The 17,859-nt window shown below is 38.4% G+C and overlaps 1 protein-coding gene and 1 non-coding gene across 13 annotated transcripts in view; one reads left to right on the top strand and one right to left on the bottom strand.

The window, feature by feature from the left end:
• PEAK1 (pseudopodium enriched atypical kinase 1) overlaps positions 1-17,859 on the bottom strand; it is a 270,520-nt gene that overhangs the window by 94,222 nt on the left and 158,439 nt on the right. The gene's annotated exons all lie outside the window — the stretch shown is intronic.
• Positions 4,505-4,587, top strand: TRNAL-CAG (transfer RNA leucine (anticodon CAG)). Its single transcript has one exon. It is a non-coding gene; the product is annotated as a tRNA-Leu (tRNA).

A 17,859-nucleotide genomic window follows, 5' to 3' on the forward strand; every position in this document is an offset into this window, starting at 1 on the left:
AAGATGTGGAGATCTGTTCCTGTAAAGATTACAGCCTAGAAACCCTATGGGGCAGTTCTACTATGTCATATAGGGTCACGATGAGTCAGAATGGACTCGACGGCAGAGAACAACATACTGTACCTACCAGGTGTCTTGTATACATTATTGCTAATTATCCCAATGACCTTACATTATTTTCATTTTACGGACTAAGAAGTTGAGGGTCAAAGAAGTAACCTGACTAAGGTCACAGTCCAGGGCGTACTCCAAAACTCCATATAAAACCAAAAATGGGAAAATCTGTTAGTCAGCTCTTCTCAGTAATTCAATTTTCTTGCAAGCAGAAGCAACGAAAGGCTCCTCTGGGCACATCACGATGGCCCTGAGACAAATAACGGAGTTCCCAGTAATAAAGGGGCATGTCTTCCAAGGGCAGTTTTCTTTGTCATAGAATGAATAAGCATTATGAAATAGTTTAAACCAGCAAAATAAAGAGTAAATAGAGGTAATTTACAGACAAAACATCACAGAGTAAGGAGACACACATGAACTATCCATTAACAAGAACTATTTAGATTCTTGCTACTCAAAGTGTGGTCCATTACCCCTCAGCATTAGTATCATCTGTGAACTTGTTAGAAATGCAGAATCTCAAGGACCTGCTCCAGACCTACTGAATTAGTATCTGTGTTTTAGAAAAGGTTAGTATGTACACTAAAGCTTGAGAAGCACTGATTTTAATTATGCTTAAGCCAGTACTGACTAAATGATGGTGACTGGTTTAAAAAAGTGAAAATTTGCCTCTAGCCCACATAGCCTCCAAGAACAACAGACACTTTCATGGATTTCCATCACTTGATGAATTCTGCAAATTGTGAATATTGGCTTTCCTTCACTTACTAAGAGCACTTTTGCAGCAGGCTGTAAAGTCATTACTCCATTTTTTCAATCCTGCCTGGTAAGAACTGAGTTCTCTCACCTTTAACCCACTCATTCTTAGCTTCCGTCCAACTCTAAAGAGAAAAGGAGCAACACATGCCCAGTCAGAGTTTCGCCTCAGAATGATCGGGACTAAGATATGGTAATGTAATGCAGTTATAAGCAAATTCACCCAAATTCACGCTTTCCCTTATGATTTAATTATGGTGTAGGCCATCTGGATATTATGCCACAAAATGCAATTTTTTGTGTCAATAGTGGTCCCTAAAACTGTGGCTAATGAAAAGGATTTATAGATTCTTTTGTCCAGACAAAAGATGTGGTAAAAATTACTTGCTTCTTAAACATTACTAGTTGCTGCTCGAACCATTAACACTAGTGGGAAGAGTGATAACATATTTGATTATGGTCCGAATTCTACGGAGACAAATCCGTTCAGTAAATGATTTGTGATATGATAAAATTATTGCCACTGTCCTATTATATAAAGCTAAAACATAAAATCACCAATGCATCCCTCTTCTCACTGAAAACAGCAGCTCTGTCAGATAGTTAAAAAATACCTGCTGGAAGTACCTGGTCACATGACATTAATTTTAAAGGAAAAACAATAACCTCACTTGAGAAATTTTTTATTTATTTGTTGTTTACATTTGTTAGGTTTATAAAGCCCTCATAGGGAATAACAATAAAGATCCCTCCGAGTGTCAAAATTCATCCCTTTGGGTATATATTTATACTTACACACACACACACATACACACACACTCTTAATAATATAAAATTCTCTCAAACCAACTTTGGTCCCTTTTTTAACCTTTTGTCAGAGTTACTATTTGTCATTCATAATAACTTAAAAATCTGAGCCAAAATCCTTGAAATGCTTAAAAAATAGCTAGTAGTTTTTCTCTACCTTAACTTCAAGAATCTTTCTAACCAAGCAAAAAACTAACTGGTTTTTAATTCCAGACTCTTTGACTTTATAACCTTGAAAATTTAGCAGTCTTATATTCTACTACACAATAGATTGGGGGAAAAAAAAAAAAAAACTGGTGTCACCCAGTCAATATCTTAATGCAGGAAAAGGATCAGTGATGTAATTCAAAGTTCAAATTAGGAGAAAAATTTCATAATTGTCTAGTTTTTAATAATACACTATCCTTTTGTTCAACGGTGTCCTCCTTCTGTGCTTTCTTTTCTCCTCCAACATGATTGTTGACCTTGCTGAAAAGAGGACTGATTTGTCTCTAACTTATCAGATGGTTGAAGTCTGCCTCATTTGCGTAAGCTCTAAAAAATGCTGTTTGAGAAAGGTCAATTAGTTCTAAACAAAGGCATTCGGTTCAGTAAGCATCTCCTAAAGAGATACTTCCTACAGGGATAAGCCAATATTTCCTGTAGTGCTCTAGTGTATAAAGGGGCAAAGGAAGCTGTAAGTGAATGCACACATTACCAGCTGGAGTCCCTAGCGTTTATGATACCTGACAGCACTTACAGGAGATTTCCACTGAGCTGGTACACCAGCATTTTCTAAGATTTTGCTGAATTATGCCATTTGGAGGGAGAAGGGAGTTAAAAAACTCACATCCAATCATGAAATCTAGGTGATTTTTTTTCTCCATAGTGATTTTTGGTCTTGCCCATCTCTGTTCACTTTCAGAGCTGCACTTCCCACATCTAGATTGCTCTGTCAAGTCTCCTAGTTGGTGTCTTTGCCTCTAGGCTCTTCCACTCCATCCACATGCAGTCACTAAAATAATGTTCCTCAATTAATTTCATCACGTAACTTACCTGTTCAAAAATTTATAGTGGCCCCCTATTTCTCAGCATATGAACCCCAAGTTTCTTAGCTTGGGTCCAAAACCCCACACACGCTTCAAATCAATTATCATCTCCACTTTACAGATGACAAAACTGAAGCACTCTGGGGTAACTTGCCTTGGATTTAAGCCCAGGCAATGTGGCTCCAGAGTTTATGCTCTCAAGTATTATACTACATGGTCCGTATCAAGAGTTTGGTGTGTAAATGAAATTGCATTGTATGGGTCTCTGGGTATTTTCTCGACTACATTATTCTTTGAGAGAATCTATTTGTTTTGTATGCTCACACAGACCCTACACATAATAGACTGTATTTCATTGACTGGTGTTGAACCAGAATAGTTGTTCAAGTAAACTATCGTGCCAAGATTCCAACTGCTTGGAGTCAAAGATCTCTGCAAATATAAGGTGGTTAATTTTTTTTTTTTAATTCATCTCCTCATCTGTTGTAGTTTCCATACTTCCTTACGTAAAAATAGTTGTGGGACCAAATTTTCCTATATGGTGCTCTGGTCTAGAAATATGCAATGGTGCACTCTGAGCAAAGGCCTACAGAAAATACACATAAAATATTTCAGCATAATGGAGGACCACTCCTGATGTGTTAAAGGCAACTTAAGAAATAAAAGAAATAGCCTATCAACAATCATGTTAGGTAATTTCATCATTTGCAATGTTTAAGTTTGCAACTACATTTAATACCCTCACTGCTTTCTATCTATGATTAAACCAACAAAGTAAATAGGGGGAGAGCCCCTTCACTGAGAAAGCATTGTGAATGTACACTTCAGGAGAATGCAGTCAGCCATATCCCTGTTAAATGGTAGGCAAAGTTCACGTAAATTAAATATTCACGCACAGCATTATGCTCTAAGTATGTAATCAATCCTTAACTAAGGAAAAAAGAAATCAATACTTTTAATTCTGTCAAGTTTGCAGCAACTAAAAATAAAAGGATATGTGGATAATGTTATAGAGATAGACCTCTACCAGGAACAGAACAATCTCTCTTTTCTCTTGTGGTTTTTCACCATTACATTGTCAGTTAAAAATTCAAAGATATTTCAAGAAAAAGAAAACCTGTCTTTGATCTGAGACGTTTCAAAAGAAATCTGAAACATTATCACTTACAAATCTGCAGAGACTGGCCATATGTGCACGTGATGATGGAGTTGGCACTACAAAGACTTAGGCATTCATATCTTCTTTCATTGACAAAAACCCACTGTTCTCTGGTTTTGAAACTGACAAGCTTCTGTTCCATGTTTATCACATACCAATATACTTATTCTTAAAATAAAACAATGAATAACTTCAAAACTGAATCTAGCAATAATTAGCTACTTCAGAGAATGCTAGGGAAACTGAAAATGAAGATGCCATCTATTTTCTCTGCTGCTATTTTCCGAGTCATCCAAATGCAAAGTCGAAGGAATGTTCAAAGCCTAAAGTAAGTATGTCTAATTAAAAGATAGCTTGAGGAAGTTCTACATAAGTATTCTTTTGGATGCAGAAAAGAGATATTGTAAGAAGCACCACATTCTACATAAGTTCAAGATGAAAACTGAGAATAATTCCATTCTACTAGAAAAACAATAGCTACCATTTACTGTGTGGCAGGCACTTTTCTCCTACTCTCTCTCTTAATCTTCTCAACTACCTTATAAAGTACTGTTGTTGTTAGGTGCCATGGATTTCGTTCAGACTCAGAGCAACCCTATGTACAACAGAACAAAACACTGCCTAGTCCTGTGCCAAGCAAGTCAGGATAGCCGAGTGGTCTAAGGTGCGGCGTTCAGGTCGCAGTATCCCCTGGAGGTGTGGGTTCGAATCCCACTCCTGACAGCAAAAATTTGCATGACCCTGGTGGCGCAGTGGTTAAGTGCTACGGCTGCTAACCCAAAGGTCGGCAGTTCGAATCCACCAGGTGCTCCGTGGAAACTCTACGGGGCAGTTCTACTCTGTACTCTAGGGTCGCTATCAGTCAGAATCGACTCAACGGCACTGGGTTTGGTTTAGTCCTGGGCCACCCTATAATCGTTGCTATGCTTGAGTCCATTGTTGCAGCCACTGTAACAATCCATCTTGTTGACGATCTTCCTCTTTTTCGGTAACCCTCTACTTTATCAAGCATGATGTCATTCTCCAGAGACTGGTCCCAAAGTATGTGAGATGAAGTCTTGGCATCCTCGTTTCTAAGGAGTATTCCGGATTTACTTCTTCCAAGACAGATTTGTTCATTCTTCTGGGAGTCCATAGTATATCCAGTATTTTTCACCAACACCACATAATTCAAAGGTATCAATTCTTCTTTGGTCTTCCTTATGTATTGCCCAGTTTTCGCATGCATAAGAGGTAATTGAAAATACCATGGCCTGGGTCAGGCATGCCTTAGTCAGGCATGCCTTAGTCCTCAAAGTGACATCTTTGTTTTTTAATACAAAAGAGGTCTTCTGCAGCTTATTTGCCCAGTGCAATATGTCATTTGACCTCCTGACTGCTGCTTCCATGGGAGTTTATTGTAAATCCAAGTAAAATGAAATCCTTGACAACTTCAATCTTTTCTTCGTTTATCATGTTGCTTATTGGTCCAGTTGTGAGGATTTTTGTTTTCTTTATATTGAGGTATAATCTATACTGAAGGCTGTGGTCTTTGATCTTTATCTGTAAGTGCTTCAAGTCCTCTTCACTTTGAGCAAGTAAGGTTGTGTCATCTGCATATCGCAGGTTGTTAATGAGTCTTCCTCCAATCCTGATGCTGCATTCTTCCTCATATAGTCCAGCTTCTTGAATTATCTGCTCAGCATACAGACTGAATACATATGGTGAAAGGATACTATCCTGATGCACACCTTTTCTGATTTTAAAGTATTACCATTCCTATTTTCTATACGAGGGAATTGAAATTCAGAGAGATTAACTTGGTCATAGATGTAGGTCTGGGTCATACAATTCAATCGTGGCAGATCTGGGTTCTGAGCTCAGGTCTATTTAACTCCAGAGCCTATGTTTCTATCTATTAATACTATATTGCAGTAGTTCTCAATCTTCAATGCCTGTCACAATCATCTGGGATCCTTTTCACATACAGATGCGTGTGTTACATTTCCATAGATCCTAAGCTGCAGGTCTGAGATGTGCCCAAACACCTTTATTTTTAAAAGTAGTTCAGGTGCTTTTGATATGCATCAAAGAAAGAGAACTTATTACTAGCCATTCTTTTATGCCTGGAATTAAAGTTATTTTCAGTTTTTCTCGAAAATAAATATACTTTAATGAACATCCTTCTAACTCAATCTTTACAAACATCTTCATCTTCTAAGATAAATTCCCAGAAGTGCAAGTGTTGGGTCAAAGGTATACATGTTTTTAAGACTTATGGTACAAATACATATATAGTCAAAATGCCCTATAGAAAGGTCTTTACTTTTAAATTTTAGCTTCAAACTTACTTCCTCTGAAGAGCCTTCCTTGATTACCCCTTCCTCACTCTGCTCCAACTATATAGCTACTTGGTCTCATTGGATTACTGGTACAATTATTGGACCATATACGCAATAAGTACCTTAATAAGGCATTAAGCCTCTAGGCTATTTGCTCACAAAGTGCATAATATACCCTAGAGGAAATCCAAGAGAAGGTAAAATACACAGGGTGATAAACTGATGGCTCTGAAATAGCTAGCAAAGTTGGCATAAAACAAAGAACGAAGTATTAAAGTTAAGTAGATAACATCCTATTTTCAATGAATGGAGCATATTCTAATAGCTTTTAGATCTTTCTATTGTTTTGGTTTGTGTGCCCACTAAAAGACAATAGCTGCAGGTAGGGCTTGCATTGTATGTACTATATTTGAAATCAGTTGTTAAAAAAACTCCAAGCTCTGGAAAATTTTGTCAAATTCTCCATAGCCTCAAAATTCATATATGTCCTTTATAGATTTCCATCATGCCTCGCTTATAAACCATAAAATTGAATGCTAACTGATATCTTCTGAAGAAAAGTATAAGGTATCTTATTCTACCTGTGAAATGAAACCACACACATTAAAATGAACCATCAAACATACATTTCACCATATGACATCACTGACAACAATTAGCTAGTACCAATTATGTCCAACATTGTGAATATGTTTCAATTTAAAAAATCAATTAATTCTGTTAATAGGAAAGTCACAGGAAAGCCCACTCACCAGGACTCTGTGGTATTTGTTTTTAGGAATCATTTGCTAAGAACTGCTTCCACTCCCCCCTTTTTTTGTATGCTTCAAATATAAATGTAAAACATGACAGCCTCTTGTATTGCCCATTTCCTGCCAATATTAAGCAAATATACTAAAGCAGGAGCATATTTTACATAACCACACGTGTCAGACTAAATTTGGACCAAGAAAGAGAATGAATGCAACTCATATCTGATTTATATTTGGCAAATACAGAGATATCATAATCTCCTGTTTTGAATGCCTACATGCTATGTTTCCATGACAACTGCATAAACATTTTCCTCATAACACACAGCCATCTTCATTCTTTACATCCCCTTATTTATTTCTTTCCATTCTCAAGGGAAAGCCTCATTTATTTCCCAGGAAAAATCAATCAATGATTTTTCTTAATCAGTGGTATTTGAAGAGTAGGTGGCACAGTTCTTTTTTGGAAAAGCAATTTCCACCAACGCTCTTGCTATGTGATAGAAGACTGAGGAGCGTAAAAGTGGCACTTGCTTAAAAGAAAGTGTGAGCACAAGTTGCAATGAATAAGCCTTCAAAGAGAGCTCAGAATGTGCATTGAGAAACCCGCAGAAGGTTGGCAAAAGCGATTATATGCAACTCCAATTTCTTTTCCATGTGCGTGGAGTATCGTGGAGACTAAGTGAAAATAAATAATCGTCCATTCTACAGCAACTTGGTAGTCTTGCTGCTTTCCTTGTGTGGCAGGAATTGTACGGAACGGTCAGCAACTAGAGGCAAGAGAAAGCCTACTCACTTTAAAATAGATCAAATGACAGCTAAAAGGAAGGATGAAAGGAAGCTACATCAGGTTTCTTCACTTTGTCTCTTCTTTTGAGTCTGAGGTAATTATCACAAATTCGAGTAGTATCAGATGGAAGAGATCCCATATTGGATTTTAGCTGGCTATCAAATTAACAACAATTTCTCAAAGTCCTCAAAGGGACAGTGGATCAATTAACATCCTTTAGTGCTCAGAACAGTTCTGCTTCCTAGTTCCCTTTTGCACTCAGAGATCAGTGGGTTAGCTAAGGAAGCCAATTCAGGGAGAGTACAGGTTTTTTTTTTTTTTTTTACAGGTATTAGCTGCTCCCTCCTCTGGCTTCTCCTGACACCACTATGCAGTACTTAGCACTGTTTTGTTATTGCCTATATATTTTTTTTATATATGATTCTCTCAAGGCTAGGTTTTAAATTCCAAATTCCCTTTCTTTAATACATATAGGTCTACTCAGTTATCTATTTTTTCTTGAGTGAGCTTTGGTAGTTTGGTTCTTTTGTGAAATTTTTTCATCTCATTTAAATTGTTAAATTTATGGACACAAAGTTTTGTTCATGTTATTCCCTTATTATCCTTTCAATGTCTGTAATATCTGCAGTGGTATTCCCTAGAATAATGTCCAATACAGTGCTGGAAGATGAACCCCCAGGTTGGAAATTACTCAAAATACACAGTGGCCACAACAATGGACTTGAGCATACCAACGATTGTGAAGACGGTGCAGGACTGGGCAGCATTTCATTGTGTCGTACGTGGAGTTGCCACGAGTTGGAGTGGACTCAAAGGAAACTTAGAACAACAATAAGATACATAACAACAATTTGTTTATCCATGCATCCACTGATGGACATTTGGGTTGTTTTTGCCTTTGGCTATTGTGAATAGTGCTGTTATGAACAAGCATTTGTTTGACTACCTGTATTTGATTCTTTTAGGAATATAACTAGGAAGTAGAAGTGCTGGATCATATGGTAATTCTATGTTTAACTTTCTGTGGAATTGCCAAACTCTTTTCCACAGCAGCTGAACCATTTTACAGTCTCACCAGCAATGTATGAGGGTTCCAATTTCTCAATCTCCTCATCAACACTTGTTATTTTCTATTTCTTTTCATTATAGCCATTCTCATGGGTGTGGAATGGTCAACACTTGTTATTTTCCATTGCTTTTCATTATAGCCATTCTCATGGGTGCAGAATGGTATCTCATTGTGGCTGACAGCTTTTTTTGACTTGGACATCTGCCTGATGATCTTGGGAGGGTGTCCATGAGAGTCCAGGAGTCCTGGTGCTTTTCTATTCTTGGCAGTTGGGCGGTGGGGTGGAGAAGAAATACTAGCTAAGAAATCTATCTGGAAATAAAGGTGCATTTCCACCTTTTGTATCTGAACAAAGCATTTGTGCCTTGTTTCCTTTTAAACATTCCTCACATGTAACATACCTGTGCTCTAGCACTAGGTATACAATGGCCCATAATAAATCACCAGAATGTGCTATAGCATCAGAATGCTTTATGTTTTCCTTCCTTTCTATATGCCAAACCAATGGAAGGAAACAAAAGCTGGGCCTGGCTCCAGGAAGAATGAGTTTCCTTTCATTTTTACAATTTGGCATTTTTAGATAAGCTTTCTGTGACTGTGGGCCAGAATTCTCAATCTTCAAAAGATACAAGCCAGAACTATAATGCTAAATTTTCCCTAGATCATTCTGTTGCTATTCTCTGAGGACAATAACTATAGAATTCAAGTACCAGTGGGATGAGGAATAACTGGCTTGTCTATAATAAGCATTCTGCAGATTTCCAGTCTTCCACTGTTTTAAGAAGGTGGTGAGTGAATTTCCCTTCTATTAACAGAAGCAAGAGGGCTCTTTACATTTATTATGCTGTTCAGTCACCTCACATGTCTAGTGATATTCCAGCTGATTTCCATTAACTTAAAACATGTACTGCTAATTAGAGCTGGCACAATAAATTAAAGGGTAAAGCTGGACTCCCAGCACCCACAGAAATCCTATCCTTTACAATTACAACAGATCCCTTTCTCTTCCTTCCCCATCCCTCACCTCAGGGCCAAATTCTTGGTGAGGCAACCTCTAAGCTTTTCTCAAAGTTCAGATAAACATCCTTTTCCTGGGTCATCTCACCGTGGAGTTTTCAGAGGTTGACTCTTCCCACACGGCATGACAGCCGTCTTACTACATAGCCATGTGGTCTTGCTGGCTTTTCATGTGTGGAAAAAGAATTTCTACCACATGATGAGTTTACTTCTTGGGCAGAGAATACTTTAGCTGTAATTATCTCAGTAGTAAAGAATTTTAAAAATCAAATGTTAGAGTAACACCTAAGCCACAGAAATAATTGTTTTCCAACAAAAGTATTAAAAAATACATTTGAAAAGCTACCAAACGATGGAGTTGTGTTCTCCCAAAACACAAAGCAGATTTAGGGCAGTGGCATGTTAGGCAAAAAGAACACAGCACGAGGGACCAAAGCCACAACACAACAGCAAACTTCCACTACTGACTAGAGCATATCACCCATGCTTTTATGCTCTATTTCATTTTGGGTTCATGTGAAAAAAAAAAATACATTCAAATGACTGTAACACATCAATAAAGATGCAAAATGTACCTACACAGTATAATATGATTTATACTACATTTTTTAATGCATACACACATACACGTAATACTCACACACACACATCAGAATATATATTTACCAATCTCATACAGCATTTTCTCTGGAGAAGGAAGAATGAATACGAGACTGGAGAGTGGTACAAAGAGGATTTCAACTGTTCCTAAATTGTTTTCTTTCTTTTAGTAAGAATTATAAAATTTAGCATGCAATTAATTCTCGGTGGTGAGATCAGAGATATTTGTTATGTTACTCCAAAATTTTCTGAGTAATTTGGAAATTTTCATAATAAAGAATTTTAAAGAGAAATAAAAATGGACCCCAGTTTACATTTTAGCTTGGAAATAAATCAGATTTATAAACAAAGAAATGTGAGGAAGAATTTCGTCTCTTGAAGTACTCAGGGTAATATCTGACCGAAGTACATTTTGGGCTATGTAGTTCGAAACAATACTTGAAGTGATACTACAACTGCTGAGTGATTCGGGGCAAGTACATTTGCTTCCAAATCTTGCACGCTGTCTTATGTAAAGCAAGGGTATTGGACTAAAATATCTCGAATAACCCCTTTAACTTTAAAGTCTATGACTTTTTTTCCCAGAGGAAGTATATCTTTGCACATGTTATTGCCTTTGCCTAGAATTCGCTCTCTCCAGCTTGTTCCCTGACAGTATTTATGCTATTTATCCAGCAATACTCAGCTCAAAGGAAACCTCCTTTGGAAAACCTCCCTTCACCCTTCCCAGGCAGGGAAAAGCCATGCCGTAGCCCTTTACTCATACTTCCATTAAGCACCTGATGCATTGCTATTACACTTGTCTATTTATATGTCTACTTGTGCTGCTAGATAGGAACCACTGAAGACAGGGTCTGTGCTATACTCTTCTTTGTATTCCCTGGACCTTGCACAGTGCCATGCCTTGAGTCAAAGGAGATAAAATATATACAAAACACTTAAACCTATGTTAGCACAAAGATAAAATTTTTTAGCTATTTGCAACTACTATCTTTCCCAAGTAAATGTCTGTTGAATGAATAAGTGAATCAGTGTGTAAAGATGCATGAAGTTCATTTTATCCGTCAGGCTCACTCGATGTCCCACTAGAAGGCAGGGGTCATGTCCCAGGAGGTCTCTCAAGAAGACTCCACAGAATTCATTGGAATTTTATAGTCTTGGTTTTCTTGTTCTACTTCCCCTCCCCCCCCATATTATAGAGCATATTGGGGGGAATATGAAATACTTTTTAAGCAAAATCTCAGAGAATTAAGATACACTAAATCTTGGACTGAGAAACTGTTAGAAATAATTAAAACATTTTGATCATATGAATTTGGATGTAACACAAATGGTTGCAATAGTTCACTCAACTCATACTCAAGAGGGCTGGCTACAGCTCCTATGGTGGAGGAGAATAGGGACAATCTGGTGGGGAGGATGAAGCCTGATGGAAAATGGCAAGTAATCCCTCCAAAAACCCAGGGAGCTGGAGGGTGAGTCTCAGCATCCCCTCCATTTTCTTGGCCCAATCTCCCCAGATCAGCCATAAAACTGTTGTTTCTAATAAGCTGGGAGATTCATGGAATCACTGGCATTGCCCTGGGAGTCTTTCAGGTAGCCAGAAGACCTAGAAATGCCTTGGCAATATTTAAGCCAAAGCAGACAACTGCCACCATGCAGGATGGGAAGATTTTGGAACTCAAAGCTGTACCCTCGGAAATCCTAACCAAGTACCTGTATAGCTCATCCCAGTCATTTCATTAATCCAGAAATAACATGACCCTGTTTTTACAGGAGTGATTTTTTTGGAACACAATTATTGCATTATGTTAGGTTCCCGGCCCCCCGCCTTTAACACTTTTTTTAATATAATTTAACTTTTATTATCTAAATATTCATTTAATTCATTTCCTAGAGGAATTGTTCAACTTCTTTACAGAGATATGTAAATATTCTGATAAAATATAAGTGTAATGGTCTGATAAAAGTCCTTTGTTGGTTTCTTTTAAAAAAAAATTATTGTGCTTTAAGTGAAAGTTTACAAATCAAGTCAGTCTGTCACATATAAGCTTATATACACCTTACTACATATTCCCATTTACTCTCCCCCTAATGAGTCAGCCCCTTCCCTTCTTCCAGCCTCTCCTTTCGTGACCGTTTTGCCAGTTTCTAACCCTCTCTACCCTCTCATCTCCCCTCCAGACAGGAGATGCCGATACAGTCTCAAGTATCCACCTGATACAAGTAGCTCACTCTTCATCAGCATCTCTCTCCAACCCATTATCCAGTCCCTTCCATGTCTGATGAGTTGTCTTCGAGAATGGTTCCTGTCCTGGGCCAAAAGAAGGTTTGGGGACCATGACCGCCGGGATTCTTCTAGTCTCAGTCAGACCATTAAGTCTGGTCTTTTTATAAGAATTTGGGGTCTGCATCCCACTGTTCTCCTGCTCCCTCAGGAGTTCTCTGCTGTGTTCCCTGTCAGGGCAGTCATCAGTTGTGGCCGGGCACCATCTAGTTCTTCTGGTCTCAGGATGATGTAAGTCTCTAGTTCATGTGGCCCTTTCTGTCTCGGGCTCATAGTTACCGTGTGACCTTGGTGTTCTTCATTCTCCCTTGATCCAGATGGGTTGAGACTACTTGATGCATCTTAGATAGCCACTTGTTAGCATTTAAGACCCCAGATGCCACTCTTCAAAGTGGGATGCAGAATGTTTTCATAATAGAGTTTATTATGCCAATTGACTTAGAAGTCCCCTTAAGCCATAGTCCCCAAACCCCCACCCTTGCCCTGCTGACCTTTGAAGCACTCAGTTTATCGTGGAAACTTCTTTGCTTTTGGTCCAGTCCAGTTGAGCTGACCTTCCATGTATTGAGTATTGTCCTTCCCTTCACCTAAAGTAGTTCTTATCTACTAACTAATCAGTAAATAACCCTCTCCCACCCTGCCTCCCTCCCCACTCTTGTAACCACAAAAGATTGTGGTCTTCTCAGTTTATACTATTTCTCAAGAACTTGTAATAGTGGTCTTATACAGTATTTGTCCTTTTGCATCTGACTACTTTCACTCAGCATAATGCCTTCCAGGTTCCTCCATGTTATGAAATGTTTCACAGATTCGTCAGTGTTCTTTATCGATGTGTAGTATTCCACTGTCTGAATGTACCATAATTTATTTAACCATTAATCTATTGAGGGACACCTTGGTTACTTCCAGCTTTTTGCTATTGTAAACAGAGCTGCAATAAACATGGGTGTGCATATATCTGTTCGTGTAAAGGTTCTTATTTCTCTAGGGTGTATTCCAAGGAGTGGGATTTCTGGGTTGTATGGTAGTTCTATTTCTAACTTTTTAAGAAAACGCCAGATAGATTTCCAAAGTGGTTGTACTATTTTACATTTCCACCAGCAGTGTATAAGAGTTCCAATCTCTCCACAGCCTCTCCAACATTTATTATTTTGTGTTTTTTGGATTAATGCCAGCCTTGTTGGAGTGAGATGGAGTCTCATCGTAGTTTTAATTTGCATTTCCCTAATGGCTAATGACCGAGAGCATTTTCTCATGTGTCTGTTAGCCGCCTGAATATCTTCTTTAGTGAAATGTGTGCTCATATCCTTTGCCCACTTCTTGATTGGGTTGTTTGTCTTTTTATAGTTGAGTTTTAACAGAATCATATAGATTTTAGAGATCAGGCGCTGGTCTGAGATGTCATAGCTGAAAATTTTTTCCCAATCTGTAGGTGGTCTTTTTACTCTTTTGGTGAAGTCTTTAGATGAGCATAGGTGTTTGATTTTTAGGAGCTCCCAGTTATCTGGTTTCTCTTTGTCATTTTTAGTAATGTTTTGTATTCTGTTTATGCCTTGTATTAGGGCTCCTAACGTTCTCCTTATTTTGTCATCCATGATCTTTATAATTTTAGTTTTTTTTTTTAATAACTTTTATTGAGCTTCAAGTGAACGTTTACAAATCCAATCAGTCTGTCACATATAAGTTTACATACATCTCACTCCCTACTCCCACTTGCTCTCCCCCTCTTGAGCCAGCCCTTTCAGTCTCTCCGTTCTTGACAATTTTGCCGGCTTCCCTCTCTCTCTATCCTCCCATCCCCCTTCCAGACAAGAGTTGCCAACACAATCTCAAGTGTCCACCTGATATAATTAGTTCACTCTTCATCAGCGTCTCTCTCCCACCCACTGACCAGTCCCTTTCATGTCTGATGAGTTGTCTTTGGGGATGGTTCCTGTCCTGTGCCAACAGAAGGTCTGGGGAGCATGGCCACCAGGATTCCTCTAGTCTCAGTCAGACCATTAAGTTTGGTCTTTTTATGAGAATTTGGGGTCTGTATCCCACTGATCTCCTGCTCCCTCAGGGGTCCTCTGCTGTGCTCCCTGTCAGGGCAGTCATCGATTGTGGCCGGGCACCAACTAGTTCTTCTGGTCTCAGGATGATGTAGGTCTCTGGTTCATGTGGCCCTTTCTGTCTCTTGGGCTCTTAGTTGTCGTGTGGCCTTGGTGTTCTTCATTTTCCTTTGCTCCAGGTGGGTTGAGACCAATTGATGCATCTTAGATGGCCGCTTGTTAGCATTTAAGACCCCAGACACCACATTTCAAAGTGGGATGCAGAATGATTTCATAATAGAATTATTCTGCCAATTGACTTAGAAGTCCCCGCAAACCATGTTCCCCAGACCCCCGCGCTTGCTCCGCTGACCTTTGAAGCATTCATTTTATCCCAGAAACTTCTCTGCTTTTGGTCCAGTCCAATTAAGCTGACCTTGCATGTATTGAGTGTTGTCTTTCCCTTCACCTAAAGCAGTTCTTATCTACTGATTAATCAATAAAAAACCCTCTTCCACCCTCCCTCCCTCCCCCCCTCGTAACCACAAAAGTATGTGTTCTTCTCAGGTTTACTATTTCTCAAGATCTTATAATAGTGGTCTTATACAATATTTGTCCTTTTGCCTCTGACTAATTTCGCTCAGCATAATGCCTTCCAGGTTCCTCCATGTTATGAAATGTTTCAGAGATTCGTCACTGTTCTTTATCGATGCGTAGTATTCCATTGTGTGAATATACCACAATTTATTTACCCATTCATCCGTTGATGGACACCTTGGTTGCTTCCAACTTTTTGCTATTGTAAACAGAGCTGCAATAAACATGGGTGTGCATATATCTGTTTGTATGAAGGCTCTTGTATCTCTAGGGTATATTCCCAGGAGTGGGATTTCTGGGTTGTATGGTAGTTCTATTTCTAACTGTTTAAGATAACGCCAGATAGATTTCCAAAGTGGTTGTACCATTTTACATTCCCACCAGCAGTGTATGAGAGTTCCAATCTCTCCGCAGCCTCTCCAACATTTATTACTTTGTGTTTTTTGGATTATTGCCAGCCTTGCTGGTGTGACATGGAATCTCATTGTAGTTTTAATTTGCATTTCTCTAATGGCTAATGATCGAGAGCATTTTCTCATGTATCTGTTGGCTGCCTGAATATCTTCTTTAGTGAAATGTGTGTTCATATCCTTTGCCCACTTCTTGATTGGGTTGTTTGTCTTTTTGTGGTTGAGTTTTGACAGAATCATGTAGATTTTAGAGATCAGGCACTGGTCGGAGATGTCATAGCTGAAAATTCTTTCCCAGTCTGTAGGTGGTCTTTTTACTCTTTTGGAGAAGTCTTTAGATGAGCATAGGTGTTTGATTTTTAGGAGCTCCCAGTTATCGGGTTTCTCTTCATCATTTTTGGTAATATTTTGTATTCTGTTTATACCTTGTATTAGGGCTCCTAGGGTTGTCCCAATTTTTTCTTCCATGATCTTTATCGTTTTAGTCTTTATGTTTAGGTCTTTGATCCACTTGGAGTTAGTTTTTGTGCATGGTGTGAGGTATGGGTCCTGTTTCATTTTTGTGAAAATGGAAATCCAGTTATGCCAGCACCATTTGTTAAAAAGACTGTCTTTTCCTCATTTAACTGTTTTGGGCCCTTTCTCAAATATCAGCTGCTCATATGTAGATGGATTTATATCTGGGTTCTCAATTCTGTTCCATTGGTCTATGTGCCTGTTGTTGTACCAGTACCAGGCTGTTTTGACTACTGCGGCTGTATAATATGTTCTAAAATCAGGTAGAGTGAGGCCTCCCACTTTCTTCTTCTTTTTCAGTAATGCTTTACTTATCCAGGGCTTCTTTCCCTTCCATATGAAGTTGGCGATTTGTTTCTCCATCACTTTAAAAAATGCCATTGGAATTTGGATCGGAAGTGCATTGTATGTATAGATGGCTTTTGGTAGAATAGACATTTTTACTATGTTAAGTCTTCCTATCCATGAGCAAGGTATGTTTTTCCACTTATGTAGGTCCCTTTTAGTTTCTTGCACTAGTACTTTGTAGTTTCTTTGTACAGGTCTTTTACATCTTTGTTAAGATTTATTCCTAAGTATTTTATCTTCTTGGGGGCTACTGTGAATGGTATTGATTTGGTGATTTCCTCTTCGATGTTCTCTTTGTTGATGTAGAGGAATCCAAGTGATTTTTGTATGTTTATCTTGTAACCTGAGACTCTCCCAAACTCTTGTATTAGTTCCAGTAGTTTTCTGGAGGATTCCTTAGGGTTTTCTGTGTATAAGATCATGTCATCTGCAAATAGAGATAATTTTACTTCCTCCTTGCCAATCCGGATTCCCCTTCTTTCTTTGTCTAGCCTAATTGCTCTGGCTAGGACCTCTAGCACAATGTTGAATAAGAGCGGTGATAAAGGGCATCCTTGTCTGGTTTCCGTTCTCAAGGGAAATACTTTCAGGCTCTCTCCATTTAGAATGATGTTGGCTATTGGCTTTGTATAGATGCCCTTTATTATGTTGAGGAATTTTCCTTCAATTCCTATTTTGCTGAGAGTTTTTATCATGAACGGGTGTTGGACTTTGTCAAATGCCTTTTTTGCATCAATCGATAAGATCATGTGGTTTTTGTCTTTTGTTTTATTTATACGGTGGATTAAATTAATGGTTGTTCTAATATTAAACCAACCTTGCATACCTGGTATAAACCCCACTTGGTCGTGGTGGATTATTTTTTTGATATGTTGTTGAATTCTATTGGCTAGAATTTTGTTGAAGATTTTTGCATCTATGTTCATGAGGGATATAGGTCTGTAATTTTCTTTTTTTGTGGAGTCTTTACCTGGTTTTGGTATCAGGGATATGGTGGCTACATAGAATGAGTTAGGTAGTATTCCGTCATCTTCTATGCTTTGAAATACCTTTAGTAGTAGTGGTGTTAACCCTTCTCTGAAAGTTTGGTAGAACTCTGCAGTGAAGCCATCTGGGCGATGGCTTTTTTTTTTGGTGGGAGTTTTTTGATTACCTTATCAATCTCTTTTTTTGTGATGGGTCTATTTAGTTGTTCTACTTCTGATTGTGTTAGTTTAGGCAGGTAGTGTTTTTCCAGGAATTCATCGATTTCTTCTAG

Source organism: Loxodonta africana, chromosome 13 (assembly GCF_030014295.1).
Source record: "Loxodonta africana isolate mLoxAfr1 chromosome 13, mLoxAfr1.hap2, whole genome shotgun sequence".
In the NCBI taxonomy this organism is placed as follows: domain Eukaryota; kingdom Metazoa; phylum Chordata; class Mammalia; order Proboscidea; family Elephantidae; genus Loxodonta; species Loxodonta africana.